The following is a 17,781-nucleotide window of genomic DNA, read 5'->3' on the forward strand; positions in this document are numbered from 1 at the left end:
CAAGTGGACAAATGAATGTGACCAGGGACGGAACGGAGACAGTCCACAGCTTTTTTTGCTGAGTTGTGTTTCACCACAGCCATATTCTTTAGCTTGGTGAAAGGACTTGGGAAACCATATCTACTCCAGCTGTAATTTCTCCCAGGAAGTCCTCTAAAACTGTTTTCACTTGAAATGTGGCCTTTTAGGCTCGTGAAGGCGGAAGCTTTTCATAACCTCATGCCAGCAGCGGCCAGGTGTCCATACTCTGTCCCCAGCCGCCACTGTTTCTCTCGATGTCGTCTCCGGCTTCCACAAGCACGGGTCCCACAACATTACTCGTGCCCTCCCCAGTGCACTTACTGGGAAGGACCGCCTAACCACAAACACGTGGACAGGTGAATGTGTGGCCAGGGAAGGTGCGGAGCCAGTCCACAGCTGTTTTTTGCTGAGAAAGGACTGTCATATAGGGAAACCATATCTACTCTGGGTGTCATTTCTCCCAGGAAGTCCTCTAAAGCAGCTTTTGCAGAAGCAATGGCAGCATCAACTCGCACTTCTTGGTGGTGCTTTGACACACAAACATCTTTCTTTGCGCATTTAATTTCATGACTACAGAGTTGAGCAATGGCCTGATCTGCAATCCGGTCTGAGAAATAACATGCATAAGCACGTCCGATTCACATTAAAAAAAACAGCCATAGAGTGTCTGGGAACTTTCCCCCACACTTTTCTTAGCCAGGGCTGCTTCTCTGCAGGCTTGGACGGACCCACCAGAAAACCGGAGACTCCTCCGGTGGGCCCTGGCTTCTCGTTCTGGAGAGTTCATAGTGCCGAGGTGAGGCCATGATGATGATAGAGGCCACCATCTGCTTAGTTTTCTGTTACTTGGAATGCAAGCGCAAGTATGCAGCCAGCCACCCACCAACCCACAGGCTGCAATACTAAACTGGCAGATTTCTGGGCAGCTGCTTGCACTTGAAATGGGGCCTTTTAGGCTCGTGGAGGTGGAAGCTTTTCACAGCCTCATGCCGGCGAGGGCTGGGTGTCAATACTCGGTCCCCAGCCGCCACTATTTCTCCCGGTATCGTCTCCGCCTTCCACAAGCACGGGTCCCACAACATTACCCGTGCCCTCTCCAGTGAACTTACTGGGAAGGACCGCCTACCCACAAACATGTGGTCAAGTGATTGTGTGGCGAGGGACGGTACGCAGTCAGTCCACAGCTTTTTTTTGCTGAGTTTTATTTCACCACAGCCATATTCTTTAGCTTGGTGAAAGGACTTGGGAAACCATATCTACTCCAGCTGTGATTTCTCCCAGGAAGTCCTCTAAAGCTGCTTTCACTTGAAATGTGGCCTTTTAGGCTCATAGAGGCGGAAGCTTTTCACAACCTCATGCTTCGTGTCATACTCGGTCTCCAGTTGCCACTATTTCTCCTGGTGTTGTCTCCTCCTTCTACAAGCGTGGGTCCCTGAACATTACTGCTGGTACTTTTCTGTGGGAATCTGCATGCCTCCTAACAGCCTGGAATATTTCCAGTAAACTATGGTACGACGCCATGGTATTAGCACTGCCCCCAGTACCAGTAGCGAAGCCTTCCCCAATTTCCTTCTCAGGAATTTTATTTGGTAGACTGAGTGGCTGCCCAAATACATTTTCTCACAAAGGAGCTGAAGATAGAGTGGCAGTAGGTGCAAGTTTCTCCAGCCTGTTAGATATCAGAGGGTGAACAGCAGCACATTGGATCAGTAGCTAGCACTGAAGCCTTGCAGCGCTGGGATCCTTGGTTCAAATCCCAGCAAGGACAACATCTGCAAGAATTTTGCATATTCTCCCCATGTTTGCGTGGGTTTCCACCTCAGTTAAAAAGCAGCCATAGAGTGTCCGGGAACCTTCCCACACACTTTTTTTTAGCCAGGACTGCTTCTCGGCAGGGTTGGATGGTCGCACCAGAGAATCCTCTGGTGTGCCCTGGCTTCTACATCAGGAGAGATCATGATAGCGCTAACTTTGCAGCTGCTATGGGGCTCTTGAGCGGGGGAGAAAGGTGAACCCTCAGAATCAAATCCTCTGGTGGGCCCAATGTTTTTCAATCTGAAATAGCTTCTCATTGGGAGTTGTATTTCACCACATCCATATTCTTTAGCTCAGTGAAAGGACTGGCATAGAGGGAAACCGTATCTACTCCGGCTGTCATTTCTCCGTCACCAGGTTCTGCCCATTGTCACACATGACCATGCCTGGCTGTATGTTCTGCGGTGAGAGCCACCGATCAAGCTGCTGTGTTACAGCTTTCAACAGCTCTGCAGCGCTGGGCGGTTTGTCACCTAAGCATTAAGCATGTTACCTTCAGCACAGCCTGTCACCGCTTGGTCAAGGCAGTGCTGCAGTGCTTTCAGCTTGTGACTGATGTGGTCATTTCGGAGATGGAGGAGGAGGTGCAGGAGCTGAACAGTGTGATTACATTGAGGTTACATTGGCGACTCTGTTTTTATACTAAAGAAAGATCCTACTGTTGTTTATTTTACATTATTCTTAAGGCAAATTCATTCACCGACAAATGTTATTTTAACATTTTATAACCTTATCTGGCAATGTGGTGTGTAACACATCATCAGACACATCCTGTTTAATTTATGATGGAGGGACTCTGAAAGACACATAGAGCAGGGCCACAGTAACGAGTATGACATGTTCCCATTAGAAAGGAGAGGGTCTGCTACACAGTTATAGGGTATGCAGTGAGTTCAATGGCTGACTAAATTTAGGAAAAACCCCACTAAGAAATTAAAGACACATAGAGCAGGGCCACAGTAACGACAAATTCCCATTAGAAAGGAGAGAGTCTCCCATAGTGTTGGCCTAAACAGTGAATGCAAGGGCTGCAAAAAATTTGGAGGCACTTCAATGCCCCTTGGAAGAGACATGGAGGAGGGCCTCATAAAAAAATGTTCCCATTAGAAAGGAGCGGGCCTCTTATACTTGTAATGCCCATGCACTAAGTGTATGGGCTGACAAACATTTTCCCATGGGGGGTATACATGAACATACTGTATAAATTTTTTTTTACGGGTATCATAAACACCCTTTAAAAAAATTATGTGGGTGTTGCATCACGGACCACGGTCACCCTGGTGATATGGTGGTGGAGGATTAGGAGAAGGAGGAGGACAAGAGCAAATAGCCAAAATCAGGAAGCGTATATCCATGTGTGGGTGTGAAAAGGTGCATGGGAATACACCTCCCAAGAAAAGACACTGGATTTGATTTATGTTACGCTGCTATCATTCGGTGGTGTTGAGAATTCTGGCTCAATCCAGCCCTTGTTCATTTTTATAAGAGTCAGCCTGTCAGCATTTTCAGTTGACATGCGGATGCGCTTATCAGTTATAATTCCACCAGCAGCACTAAAAACCCTCTCTGATAAAACGCTGGCGGCAAGGCAGGCAAGGACCTCCAAGGCATAGAGAACCAGTTCATTCCACGTATCCAGCTTGGATACACAATAATTAAAAGGCACAGAGGAATCAAGGAGGACGGTGGTATGGTCGGCATGGTACTCCCTCAGCAACTTTTCAAACTTTGCACTCCTTGTGAGAGTACCCCACGCCTCAGGGCCTGTGCGATGGGAGGGTCTGAGAAAACTCTCTCAGAACTTTGACAGTGTTCCCCTGCCTCTGCTGGATTGAAGTCGTGTCTCTCTCGCCTGTACTCCTTGGTTGTCCAACGAAGTGTGCCCTCTGCCGCCAGCGTTTTCAGATGGTAATTTTTTTAATAGTTCCGCAACAAGGGCCTTATGGTACTGCCCCATTTTTGTAGACCTGTCCACCTCAGGAATAAGAGATATAGAGTTCTCCATTGGTCTAGAAGTGTCACCAACCAGTAATGACTGTCACCCAAAATTTTGAGAACGCGAGGGTCATGGGAGAGACAGCGTAACATAAACTCAGCCATGCGTGCCAGACTACTAACAGGCAAGACATCCGTGTCCTCACCAAGAGGATGACTGACCATGCTCTCCTCCTCCTTCTTCTTTTTGTCCTCTGGCCATCCACGCTGAACAGACGGTAGGACAGCTGTGCAGGTAGTACCATCTATAGTGCATGAAACTAGCTCCTGTCCTTCCTCCTCCTCCTCCTCCTCATTGTCACCCCATCCACGTTGGGATGAGATGAGACTTGGTTGTGTGTAATCACCCTGTAGGTTCCTTGCTCCATCTCATCATGCTCGGCCTGCAATGCATCCTCTTTGATTGTGAGCAGAGAGCGTTTCAGAAGACAGAGAAGCGGGATGGTGATGCTAATTATGGCGTCATCGCCGCTCACCATCTTGGTGGAGTCCTCAAAGTTTTGGAGGATGGCACATATGTCTGACATCCATGTCCAATCCTGAGGTCTTATGTGTGGAGTCAGAACTGAATGCCGATGGCCTTGTTCATGCTGGTACTCAACAACTGCCCTCTTCTGCTCACAAATCTTTCCCAACATCTGCAGTGTAGAGTTCTAACACGTACTAGGGACATCACACACCAGTCTGTGAGCCGGAAGCTGCAAACGCTGCTGAAACACTGCAAGGGCGGCGGAAGCTGTAGCTGACTTTCTGAAATGGGCACACAGGTGGCGTACTTTAACAAGCAGATCTGGCAGCTCTGGGTAGGATTTGAGAAACCACTAAACCACGAGGTTACACACATGGGCCAGGCATGGTACGTGTGTGAGCTTGTCTCGACTCAGAGCCGCCACCAGGTTGCGGCCATTGTCACACATGACCATGCCTGGCTGTAGGGTCAGCGGTGTCAGCCACAGATCTGCCTGCTCTTTCAGAGGTGTCCATAACTCTTCAGCATTGTGCGGTTTGTCACCTAAGCATATTAGCTTCAGCACAGCCTGTTGCCGCTTGGCCGAGTCACTGCTGCAGTTCTTCCAGCTTGTGACTGATGTGGTCAATTAGGAGATGGAGGCTGAAGAGGAGGAGGAGGCTGAGGAGGATGAGGTGCAGGAGCTGTAGACCGTGAGGGCAACCCTGATTGACCTAGGGTCTACAATCCTTGGCGTCGGGATGACGTGTTCCGTCCCAAGGTCCGACTGGTCCCAGCTTCCACTATGTTAATCCAGTGTGTCATCAACGAGATGTACCGTCCCTGCCCACAAGCACAAGTGTCCGTGTTTAGGTGGACTTTCCCGTTAACTGCGTTGTTGAGGGTACAGCTAATGTTTTGGGACACGTGCTCGTGTAATGCGGGGATGACACACAGGGAGAAATAGTGGTGGCTGGGGACCGAGTACCGAGGGACGGCCGCCGCCATCAGGTTGCGGAATGCTTCCATCTCCACAAGCCTAAAAGGCAACATTTCGAGTGCAAACAGTCATGAAATGTAAGAATTTAGTAGTGTGGCCTGTGGGGCATTGGCTGCATATTTGCGCTTGTGTTCCAAGGACTGGGGTATGGACAACTGAACGCTGCACTGGGATAAGGACATGGACGTGCTTCCTAATGTTGCTACTTGAAAGTGCGCAACGACAGGTGCAGGACCGGAGGCATCTTCGCATGCACCACGGACAGTGGATTGGCTTGCATGCACAACAGTGGAAGAAGCAATGGTGCCACCTGCAGACACTGTTCCTGGACCCTGGGGTTCGGCCCACAAAGTCAGGTGCTTTGTTGCCATGTGCCTGATCATGCTGGTGGTGGTCAGGCTGGTTGTTTTGCACCCCTCCTGATGCTGGCCTGGCAGGTGGTGCAAATAGCCTTTTTGAGGTTATCGGCAGAGTTTTTAAAAAACAACCAGACTCGGGAAGACCTAACAGTTGTACTGGCAACTTCCTTTGTGTTGGTGTTACGGGAAGTGGTTGCCTGCCTTCTGTCTGCGGCCACCACACTGCTTCTTCCTGCTTGTTAGGGTGCTCTGCCCCCCTCCACCTGTGTGCTGCTGTCCTCGCACTGCATGTCCTCCTGCCAGGTTGGGTCAGTTAATATATCATCCACCACCTCGTCTTCCACTTCCGAACCCTGGTCCTCCTCCTGACTTTCTGCCAATTGTGTCTCATCATCGTCCACCTTTTGTGACACTTTCTCATCGTCGCCTTCGTGTGACCGTGGCTGCTCAAATATTTGGTCATCGCTACACATGATCTCCTCTTGCCCCGCTTCAAGTGGACCGGGGGCGAGATGCCCGAATCAATAAATGGAAAAGTGAACAGCTCTTCAGAGTGTCCAAGTGTGGGATCAGTTGGGTACTCGGCATGGTGGGAGGAAGGAGGATCAGGGTGAGGAATATGCGGTCCAGACTCACGGCTACTGAGACTTGACCGTGTGGAAGCAAATAATGAGGATTAAGATCCAAAAAAAGTATTCCTGGCCCCTGAGACCTGGGCCTTTGTATAGAAATATCTAACAGCAGCAGAAGGCAGAATTGGAATGGAGCCTCTTGTGCTATATGCACTGCAGTCTGCTATATACACTGCCTGCCTGCCTACATACACGGCCTGCCTGATATCTCTGCCGATGGATTAGTTAGTCATCAAAAGGACTGTTTGTTAAGCTGGATATGTGTAATCTATGGTTTTTCTCCCTCCACTACCTAATACACAAGCAAATCTTTCCCTGACACAGCAGCACTTCTCCCTACTCTGCCTGATTCCGGAGTGACTGTGACGAGCACAGCGGTGCCAGGTCTGATATAGACCTGATGACACTGTGTGGCCATCCAATCACTCTATTGCAACAACCACCATGGCTGCGGCATTACAATGAGTGGCAGGCAATCCCTGCATTTTGATTGGTGCTCTAAAGAGCGCCAAACATGCAGGGAGGGAACCCGAGATCCCGCCGAGCAACCCCGGAAAAACTCGGCGAGCGCCGAGCATCTTGAGCTGTGAGCTGCTCGGGCGAGCACCGAGCAGTAGCGAGCATGCTCGCTCATCACTATAAGATAGAACTTTTTGGTGATAATTCTAAGTGGTATGTGTGGTGAAAACCAGGCACTGCTTACCACCTGCCCATTACAATCCCAACAGTGAAACATGGTGGTGGCAGTATCATGCTCTGGGGGTGTTTTTCAGCTGCATGGACAGGATGACTGGTTGCAATTGAAGGAAACATGAATGCGGCCAAGTACAGATATGTCCTGGATGAAAACCTCTTCCAGAGTGCTCTGGACCTCAAACTTGGCCAAAGGTTCACCTTCCAACAAGACAATGACCCTAAGCACACAGCTAAAATAACAAAGGAGTGGCTTCAGAACAACTCTGTGGCCATGCATGACTGGCCCAGCCAGAGCCCTGACCTAAACCCAATTGAGCATCTCTGGAGAAACCTGAAAGTGGCTGACCACCAACGTTCACCATCCAACCTGACGGAACTGGAGAGGATCTGCAAGGAAGAATGGCAGAGGATCCCCAAATCCAGATGTGAAAAACTTGTTGCATCATTGCAAAGAAGACTCATGGCTGTACTAGCTCAAAAGGGTGCTTCTACTCAATACTGAGGAAAGGGTCTGAATACTTATGACCGTGTGATATTTCAGTTTTTCTTTTTTAATAAATTTGAAAAAATTTCTACATTTCTGTTTTTTTTCAGTCAAGATGGGGTGCATAGTGTACTTTATTGAGAAAAAAAATGAACTTTTTAGAAGTTACCAAATAACTGCAATGAAACAAAGAGTGAAAAATTTAAAGGTCTGAATACTTTCTGTACCCACTGTATGTGCTATTTGGGTGGTAAAAGCCGCTGTGTGTACTCTGCAAACCCGTTTGTGAGAGTACTTTACTAAAAGCCGCTGCGTCTACCCTGCCCCCTCCGCCTGTGGAAGTACTGCCCTTTAAGCAGATGAAGAATAACACTGGCCACAATATAGCTCGTATCCTACATTTGTTCTCAAATGAGGATAAAACATAAAAGACAAACTTTTTTTTTCAGGTTTTTAATGTCAGTGGCTAAAAAAGTTGCTTCTGTTTTTAAATAAGGATGACAAAAACAATAGATGGAACAAATGGAAAACCTGAGTGATAAACAGTCCATTTCTTATTGATCTAAAAATGAAAATAGATGTTTGAATATAGCCTTAACATGCCACTTACACCATATATAAAAATGCAGAATTGCTGTGTTTTTTTATCCATTACTACCAAAAATGAGTTATAAACATGGCATATCTTTAGATTGTCTAGTCTAGATTTACACCAATTGTTTGTTGACTTATTTTGTGCAGAAAAAGTATGCCAATTTTGCACTCTCACAAAACCACAAATGGCAAGTCGCTCCATTTGTCCAAGTCATACAGGGTGCAAATCACTCCAGAATTCTAGAAAATTTAGCATAGTAAATGTCTCCCACTATGTGTCTCTAAATGGTATCAATACATATATGTCATAGCCAAAAATTAAAATCCATAAAACATCTCCGGAGAGGGAACATATCATCTTCACATTTAACTTATGGGATTAATTATAGCTGGGAATAGAGAAACAAATTAAAACTAGGGGAAGGAGAAACTAATTATAACTGAGGAAGTGAGAGAGAGCTGACACTTCTATTTCCATTGAAGTATAAGCCTCCTCCAGTGACCAGCTAATTAAAGCAGAGAAATGCTTTGAGAAAAAGACAACAAGACAGAAGTACGCCTCCCAGGCATAAGCTTCCTCTGATCAAAGGACAGCTCCGAGACATTATGAAGCTAGTGGTCAGTGATGAATATTGGGGTTTTGCAATGCTCTAATATTTATGGGAGATATATTTTTGGCATTGTAGCAAAAGGACGCACATTATGCATTCAATCACATCACTGTAAGGCAAGCAGAAACACCCCAACTTAATATCGTCCAATGGATGGTGCTATCCATGTCATGTTTCATTTCAATAGACAGGTAAAATCGCTATAAGAAACAAAACGACATTATCGACCGCCTGGGACCTCCAGTGGCAAAACTATTCTGAAAGTAGGGGATATCATAAAATTTTAAAGGACTTGGCACATCCCACAACCAGCCCCCACATGAGATCCTTAAGGGGAGGTATGAGGGCGTAACCTTGATCTAATAAAAAGCAGAAATTGGGTTTGGTCATTTGTCAGTCCTGGAAGCTACAGTTTGCTGTGGGTTCTGTCCGTTTTCCTAAGGAGTACTTGTTTCTGCTATGTTCTGAGCCATTTCCGTTACATCAGATTTAGTAATTTTATTTCGTTATTCCCTTTTACTGTATGTAATTGTATATACTGTATTGTTTTGTTCCCATTTTGTATCATCTTTGTATATTTGTATCATCTTTGTATATTTTTTATAGACACTGCTTACCTTTCCTCATTAAATATATAAAATGTAATAGCTCTGTTCTTCTTGCTATGTAAATCGCACCCTTGAAGCCATATGTAACGGGTGTCCAGTCAGCCAATTGGTGGTGGGAGCTAGTAGCTTTTTTTTGTTACTGTGGAACTAGCAGTGATCGTACAGTGGAATATATATGTATATACATATATATATATATATATATGTGACGCTAACAGCCCTCCCTGGGAAATGGGGTACTCGGAGCCGGGTCAGATGTTGGGGAGGCAGCCATGGACAGGACACGTTCCGTGCCCAGGGCCGTCACATTAAAAAAAGGGGTGGTATGGGCTATCAGGGTTGAGTGATTGCTATCGACTACGCCACCTGTGGTACCTGGTGAAGGCCACCAGCGCTGCTGCAGTCCTCTGAGGCGGGATGTTGTGGCAGCCGACATTGATGCTACTCCCCACAGGCGGAGCAGGGCCTCAGGGCAGAGGAGAAAATGGAGGGAGTTGTAGTGTAGGAGTTCTGGTGCTTCGCGGTGCGGTGCAGAAATAAAGAGTCCGGAGGCCATAGGGGTTGACTTCCAGGGTTTTTACTCATGGTAGAGAGTGCAGCTGCAAGGCTTCTCCCTGCTCCTCACGGAGTTCTGCGGTCACCAGGAACGGGGGTTCGACAACCTCCGAGTAATTCAAGTGCTTAATCAGGACCCCGCACCAGAGTGTTCCTAGACTTCAGACTGAGTTCTCTCCTGTCTGTGTGTGTAGATAGGCCGGGTCTCCCTCTGGACTACGCTCAGAAAAAGGGTATGGTTGGCATCTCCGCTCCTTCCGTTACCCAGTGGGATCCTCTGGGCCTGCCGAGCTTCCCTGACTAGTACGTGGAGTAGCAAAGTCAGGTGTCGGGGGCCAGTACCCCTCTTGCAGCCGGAATCCCTCTGATTAGGCCAGAATAGCGAGGACAGGGGGTGTATACCGCTCCGTCTGCATCCCCCTGGGATCCTTTTGCGATGGAGCTACACTCCTAAGCTCCAGGCTTTCTTGGGTATGGTCCTTGACTGAGTTGAGACATAAGTTAACTCCAACCTGCCCCTCGACTCAAGGCCAGAGTATGAGGTCCATGTCTCCATCCACTGCAGGTTCACCCAGAAGCCACGTTCAGGGATGGAGATCACAATCAAAGAACCATGCGCCCAAGATGGCTGTTTATTAAATATGAATTATTAAGTGTAACCTATATGTGCATACTCCACCCTCACCCACTACACGGTTCTCCCTATCTCTTGGTTCCCCAGTCTCCCATTATCCCAGATTTTTCTGTATTTTCATGACTTTGAAAACTGTACATTCACACTGAAGGCATCAAAACTATGAATTAACACATGTGGAATTATATACTTAACAAAAAAGTGTGAAACAACTGAAAATATGTCTTATATTCTAGGTTCTTCAAAGTAGCCACCTTTTGCTTTGATGACTGCTTTGCACACTCTTGGCATTCTCTTGATGAGCTTCAAGAGGTAGTCACCGAAAATAGTCTTCACTTCACAGGTGTGCCCTGTCAGGTTTAATAAGAGGGATTTCTTGCCTTATAAATGGGGTTGGGACCATCAGTTGTGTTGTGCAGAAGTCTGGTGGATACACCGCTGATAGTCCTACTGAATAGACTGTTAGAATTTGTATTATGGCAAGAAAAAAGCAGCTAAGTAAAGAAAAACGAGTGGCCTCATTACTTTAAGAAATGAAGGTCAGTCAGTGACAAAAATTGGTCAAACTTTGAAAGTGTCCCCAAGTGCAGTTGCAAAAACCATCAAGCGCTACAAAGAAACTGGCTCACATGAGGACCACCCCAGGAATGGAAGACCAAGAGTCACCTCTGCTTCTGAGGATAAGTTTATCTGAGTCACCAGCCTCAGAAATCGCAGGTTAACAGCAGCTCAGATAAGAGACCAAGTCAATGCCACACAGAGTTCTAGCAGCAGACACATCTCTACAACAACTGTTAAAAGGAGACTTTGTGCAGCAGGCCTTCATGGTAAAATAGCTGCTAGGAAACCACTGCTAAGGACAGGCAACAAGCAGAAGAGACTTGTCTGGGCTAAAGAACACAAGGAATGGACATTAGACCAGTGGAAATCTGTGCTCTGGTCGGATGAGTCCAAATTTGAGATCTTTGGTTCCAATCACCGTGTCTTTGTGCGACGCAGAAAAGGTGAACGGATGGACTCTACATGCCTGGTTCCCACCATGAAGCATGGAGGAGGAGGTGTGATGGTGTGGGGGTGTTTTGCTGCTGACACTGTTGGGGATTTATTCAAAATTGAAGGCATACTGAACCAGCATGGCTACTGTTAGAACTCTCCTGTTAGGTTTTTTCTAGTTTGCTGGTCACATGACCATTTTTGCCTATTTAATCCGGCTCCGCCCTCCTGGCCTTGCTGGACTTCATTGTAATTTCTACTCTTGAGCTAGCTTGGTACTCTGTTACCTTTCTCTGTCAGTTTTGCTAGGTCTTCGGACCTCTATGTTCTATTTTGTTTGTTTGTCCTATTTCTGCTACAATTTCTGCTAGGAGGTGTCCATCTTTCTCCCAGTCCCTAGTTCTTGTAGGGATCCCTTCCCTCACATCTATAGGTCTTCGTTCAGACTAGCCGAGGACTTTAGTGGGTCTGATCGCAGGATCAGGTTCCCCGTTACATCGTAGGGATTCAGCTTAGTTCTATTGTAGGGACAGATCTCCTTTCTTTCCTTAGTGCTTGTAGCAGATCATAACAGCTACCACGGCATCTTGCAGCGGCACGCTATTCCATCCGGTTTGCGTTTAGTTGGACAATCATTTATTTTTCAACAGGACAATGACCCCAAACACACTTCCAGGCTGTGTAAGGGCTATTTGACCAAGAAGGAGAGTGATGGGGTGCTAAGCCAGATGACCTGACCTCCACAGTCACCAGACCTGAACCTAATCGAGATGGTTTGGGGTGAGCTGGACCGCAGAGTGAAGGCAAAAGGGCCAACAAGTGCTAAGCATCTCTGGGAATTCCTTCAAGATTGTTGGAAGACCATTTCCGGTGACTACCTCTTGAAACTCATCAAGATAATGCCAAGAGTATGCAAAGCAGTCATCAAAGCAAAAGGTGGCTACTTTGAATAACCTAGAATATAAGACATATTTTCAGATGTTTCACACTTTTTTGTTAAGTATATAATTCCACATGTGTTAATTCATAGTTTTGATGTCTTCAATGTGAATGTACAATTTTCATAGTTATGAAAATACAGAAAAATCTTTAAATGAGAAGGTGTGTCCAAACTTTTGGTCTGTACTGTATGTATATATATATATATATATATATATATATATACTGCTCAAAAAAATAAAGGGAACACTTAAACAACAGAATATAACTCCAAGTGGATCAAACTTCTGTGAAATAAAACTGTCCACTTAGGAAGCAGCACTGATTGACAATCAATTTCACATGCTGTTGTGCAAATGGAATAGACGATAGATGGAAATTATTTGCAATTATGAAGACCCACTCAATAAAGGAGTGGTTCTGCAGGTGGGGACCACAGACCACATGTCAGTACCAATGCTTTCTTGCTGATGTTTTGGTCAATTTTGAATGTTGGTTGTGCTTTCACACTCGTGGTAGCATGAGTCGGACTCTACAACCCACAGAAGTTGCTCAGGTAGTGTAGCTCATCCAGGATGGCACATCAATGCGAGCTGTGGCAAGAAGGTTTGCTGTGTCTGTCAGCGTAGTGTCCACAGGCTGGAGGCACTACCAGGAGACAGGCCAATACACCATGAGACGTGGAGGGCGCCGTAGGAGGGAAACAAACCAGCAGCAGGACCGCTACCTCCGCCTATGTGCAAGGAGGAACAGGAGGAGTACTGCCAGAGCCCTGCAAAATGACCTCCAGCAGGCCACAAATGTGAATGTGTCTGCACAAAGGGTTAGAAATCGACTCCATGAGGGTGGTATGAGGGCCCGACGTCCACAGATGGGGGTTGTGCTCACAGCCCAACACCGTGCAGGATGCTTGTCATTTGCCACAGAACACCAGGATTGGCAAAGTCGCCACTGGCGCCCTGTGCTTTTCACAGATGAAAGCAGGTTCAGACTGAGCACATGTGACAGACATGACAGAGTCTGGAGACGCCGTGGAGAGCGATCTGCTGCCTGCAACATCCTTCAGCATGACCGGTTTGGCATTGGGTCAGTAATGGTGTGGGGTGGCATTTCTTTGGAGGGCCGCACAGCCCTCCATGTGCTCGCCAGAGGTAGCCTGACTGCCATTAGGTACCGATTTGAGATCTTCAGACCCGTTGTGAGACCATATGCTGGTGCGGTTGGCCCTGGGTTCCTCCTAATGCAGGACAATGCCAGACCTCATGTGCCTGAAGTGTGTCAGCAGTTCTGCAACATGAAGGCATTGAAGCTATGGACTGGCCCGCCCGTTCCCCAGACCTGAATCCGATTGAGCACTTCTGGGACATCATGTCTTGCTCCATCCATCAACGTCACATTGCACCACAGACTGTCCACGAGTTGGAGGATGCTTTAGTCCAGGTCTGGAGGAGATCCCACAAGAGACCAACCGCAACCTCATCAGGAGCATGCCCAGGCATTGTAGGGAGGTCATACAGGCATGTGGAGGCCACACCCAATACTGAGCCTCATTTTGACTTGTTTTAAGGACATTACATCAAAGTTGGATCAGCCTGTAGTGTGTTTTTCCACTTTCATTTTGGGGGTGACTCCAAATCCAGCCCTCCATTGGTTAATAAATTTGATTTCCATTGATGATTTTTGTGTGATTTTGTTGTCGGCATATTCAACTTTGTACAGAACAAAGTATTCAATGAGAATATTTCATTCATTCAGATCTAGGATGTGTTATTTGAGTGTTCCCTTTATTTTTTTGAGCAGTGTATATATATGGGGTTGGGCAAATCGATTCACAGGACTGCAGTCGATTAGCCAGCTCAGTGCTCTGTCATCGCTAGTCGTGAGATTCAGAGAGGTTCCATCTAGCTGTCACAGAGCACTGACCTGGCTAATGGAGTCGAGTCCCAGAAATCAATTCACCCAACTCTCGTTCCTACCGAATAACAGTAACCACTGAACTTGCAAACCATTAATGAGCTGAAAAAGCAAGTACACTGGAATATTGTAGAACTTTTTATTATTGATGCCGGCTTATCTATGAAAATAGATAATAAAATGCTACAAATGGTTCATTTAATAAAATATATTTTTTTTTTCAGGTGATACCGTTTGGAAGGTTCATTATATATCTCCGATGTTCAGTCCAGGAGCTGGGGCATGTTATGGCTCTAAGGTGTGCCCCTGCAGTGGTGAGAAGGTGATCTACCACGTTCCTCCACTACTTTATTATCTCTCCAATGATCCTTCAGAGAAGAATCCTCTCCCTACTGATTCAGAACTTTACAATGAAGTGCTGCAAACCATACAGAATGCTGTAGCCCACCATAATGCAACGTTACATGCAGTGCCCCAGCAGCTGTATGGATTCAACAACCTGTGGGATCCCCGGCTGCAGCCATGCTGTGGAACTTTTCCTTTCTGTTGGTGCAATGAAGAAAATACTAAATAATTGTACTAAAAGAAATTATCATTTGTGTAAATTTGAGAAAGTTAGAGGTTTATTTACAAAAAGTTATGGTGATGCAGCTTGTAAATTTATTAAAAATCTTAAAAAATGTTTTTTTTCTTTTTTATATACACTGACTACAGTCTAGGTAAGATTGGGTATTCCTGTCTGTAATGGGAGCCACAGTATAATCACAGTGAGTGACACGAGAATTACTTAAAAGGGGTTATCTCTCAAAGAATATTTCTCAATACTCAAGGTCTATAGACATCAGATGGTCAGACATATGCACTGGAGCTACACTGACACTTCCCTCATTGTGGCAAGAAAATAAGAAGGAACATGGAGCTTGAGACTCCAATTCTAGTGAAAAGTGGGGCACCTAGAAATCATAATATTTTACCCATTTCACAAATAGATAAATGTTCCTTATGGGATAACCCCTTCAAAATAAATGAATTTGCTTGGTTTACATAGATTTCAGGGTTCTCATTGCCACGGGAGCTATGACTGATATCCTGGATCTCTTATGAATTATTATGATCACTTATTTTACATATTAGCGGAAAATCAATAAGACTCTCTTCTCTAAAAACGTGTTGCTTTTTATGGTTGGAATGAGCTACCAAAGTATGAGAGGTCCCATGGGAGCCCAGACTTGGACATAGTAATTGCCTTCAAAAGTTCAGCTGAAGACGGTCTCTTTTTAAGCTATCTTTGCAGCCAATACTTCCTATGAGATTATCACGAATAATTTGTTAGATGTAATTATATTCTGGGTGATCAATTATAGCAATGTAATTAAAAGTGGCTATTCTGTATGGATGAAGGGTTGGCTAATAGAATCATTTCCACAGGTGACTCCATTGGTCTGGTGACATGCTAATTAACCCACCCTCCTGTGATGATGTCACATATGTCAATATTGCAATCTGTGATTGGCTGGAGGTCCAGTTTTATATAGATTGGCGTAGGACAAAGGAGCACCATGGAAATAGATTAAAAAACATTATTTGTTTTAAAGAAAAAAAGCTTTTTAGAGCTGGTGGATTTTGTTGTGGATCTGCAGGTAATCTGCAGCAAAATCCACAATCAGGGTATATTGCTGATTCTGATTTTCCAATTGAACTCAATAGAGTAAAATCTTAAAAAAAAAAAAAAACTTTTGATCATTTCACACCAAAAATGTACATGTTTTGAAATGAAAGACCTGCACCGTAGGTCAAGTTCTGCGCAAAAAAAATCTGATGCATGTGCATACACTCTATTCAAATTTCATCCACATTACTGCTGCTGTGTTCCGGTTTGGATTTCAGGTGTTAAATAATATTCAAGTATAATGTTAAAGAGGGTGAACTCTGATCCTGAATTTCAGAGTAAGGAGTGCCCATGTATCTTTAGTTATTGATTTGGATTGCCGATATATTTCTTATAGTTTGATTTTGTTTTATTTATTGGTTCCTTTCTTTTTCTTTTTTTTAAACCTTTTGCCCACCCATAAGTTCATTAAAAGACTGTGTGGATTGGGGGGCATTTCAAACCCTTTTTTTTTTTGCTGACTTCTCCTGTAACTGGGGCTGCCATATTAGCCTCAGTTAAGGGTAAAATTTAGCTTCCTTCCTTCACTCCAGAGCTGATCTGGGTCTGCTAAGGTCCAGCTGGCTCCTTCTCCTCACAGCATGATTACTAGGACGGGAAGAGGAAGGAATAGCTGTTGTTTCTAAATAATTTTTACAGCGCTCGTTCTGCACTGTGTTTTGGTGGGGTATTCCAGAATCTCCGGTCTACATTGAAGCAGTAGGGTTAGTAAGCAGAGTGACGCAAACTGAAGCTACTAGTTGCATCAGCGTCCGTCTCAGGCTGGTTATTGGGGAATGAATTGTAACTATCAGAATAGACAGCGAGGGCCTCCTTACAAAGACTACTTGCAGAGTCCATTCCAGTAGCATAACAGCAGCAGACATGTTCTTATACTTAAAAGAAATCATACAATTTTTTGCTGTAATCTCTCAAAAAATCAATTACTTTCCCTTTGTATGGGTGACATCTCTGCCTCTGATTACACTTTTTTTCTATCACTGGTATAGAAATATCGATAGGATTTTTAGGGTCCAGATGGCATCCTATAAACATTATATTGATATATACTTAAGGCCTTCTGATGTCTATCTCTGAAACAAATCAAAATGGCAAAAACTCTTATTATTGTCTCTCTGATTCATTCTTACCGTGACTACTGCAACCCTTTACTAATCATTCTTCCCCCCACTAAATTTTCCACATTCCAATTTATCTTTAATATAGCAATCAGGCTTATACTTCCATCCAGCTATTATACAGATGCTTCCACCCTGTGCCAGTCATTGCACTGGTTGCCCAAATGATATAGGCAGTCACCATGAATATAATGTTGGACCACTCCAAACATAATGTAATACAGATTCGGTATCCACTCACGATTAAAGTCAGGTGTTCTGTGTGTTTGCTCAGGGATCTTATAAGTAAGATGTCTCCAGAGCTCTTGTCAAAGCTGAAAAGTAATGAAAAGTAGTGATGGGCGAGCACTAAAATGCTCAGATGCTCATTGCTTGGGTTGAGCAAATCGGAATGCTCGGGTGCTCGACCCGAGCAACGAGCCCCATGTAAATCAATGGGAAACTCAAAAATTTTTCCGGTAGCCCCCCCCCCCCGGAGGTCTTCAGAGGGCCTAATAATTGCCCAAATCGATGAGAACTGTGCTCAAATGACATGGGAACAGCGTGGAAAAGACCCCTGGAAGCATCTCTGACTCCCAGGTCACTGCTGTCAACAATGTTATCAGAGGTATTACAGCACTTTTACGGACTCACAATAAAACATACAAAAATGAAACCAAAATGGATTTTCCTAGAAAAAATGTTAAGGAACATTCT

At 45.2% G+C, this 17,781-nt stretch overlaps 1 pseudogene; it reads left to right on the forward strand.

The window, feature by feature from the left end:
- The window catches only part of LOC141252976 (arylsulfatase H-like), a 215,921-nt pseudogene extending 201,049 nt beyond the window's left edge, over positions 1-14,872 (forward strand).
- Positions 14,873-17,781: the final 2,909 nt, after the last annotated feature.

This window comes from Phyllobates terribilis, unplaced genomic scaffold, assembly GCF_046119375.1.
Source record: "Phyllobates terribilis strain yellow unplaced genomic scaffold, ASM4611937v1 Scaffold_2__4_contigs__length_985480577, whole genome shotgun sequence".
Taxonomy (NCBI): domain Eukaryota; kingdom Metazoa; phylum Chordata; class Amphibia; order Anura; family Dendrobatidae; genus Phyllobates; species Phyllobates terribilis.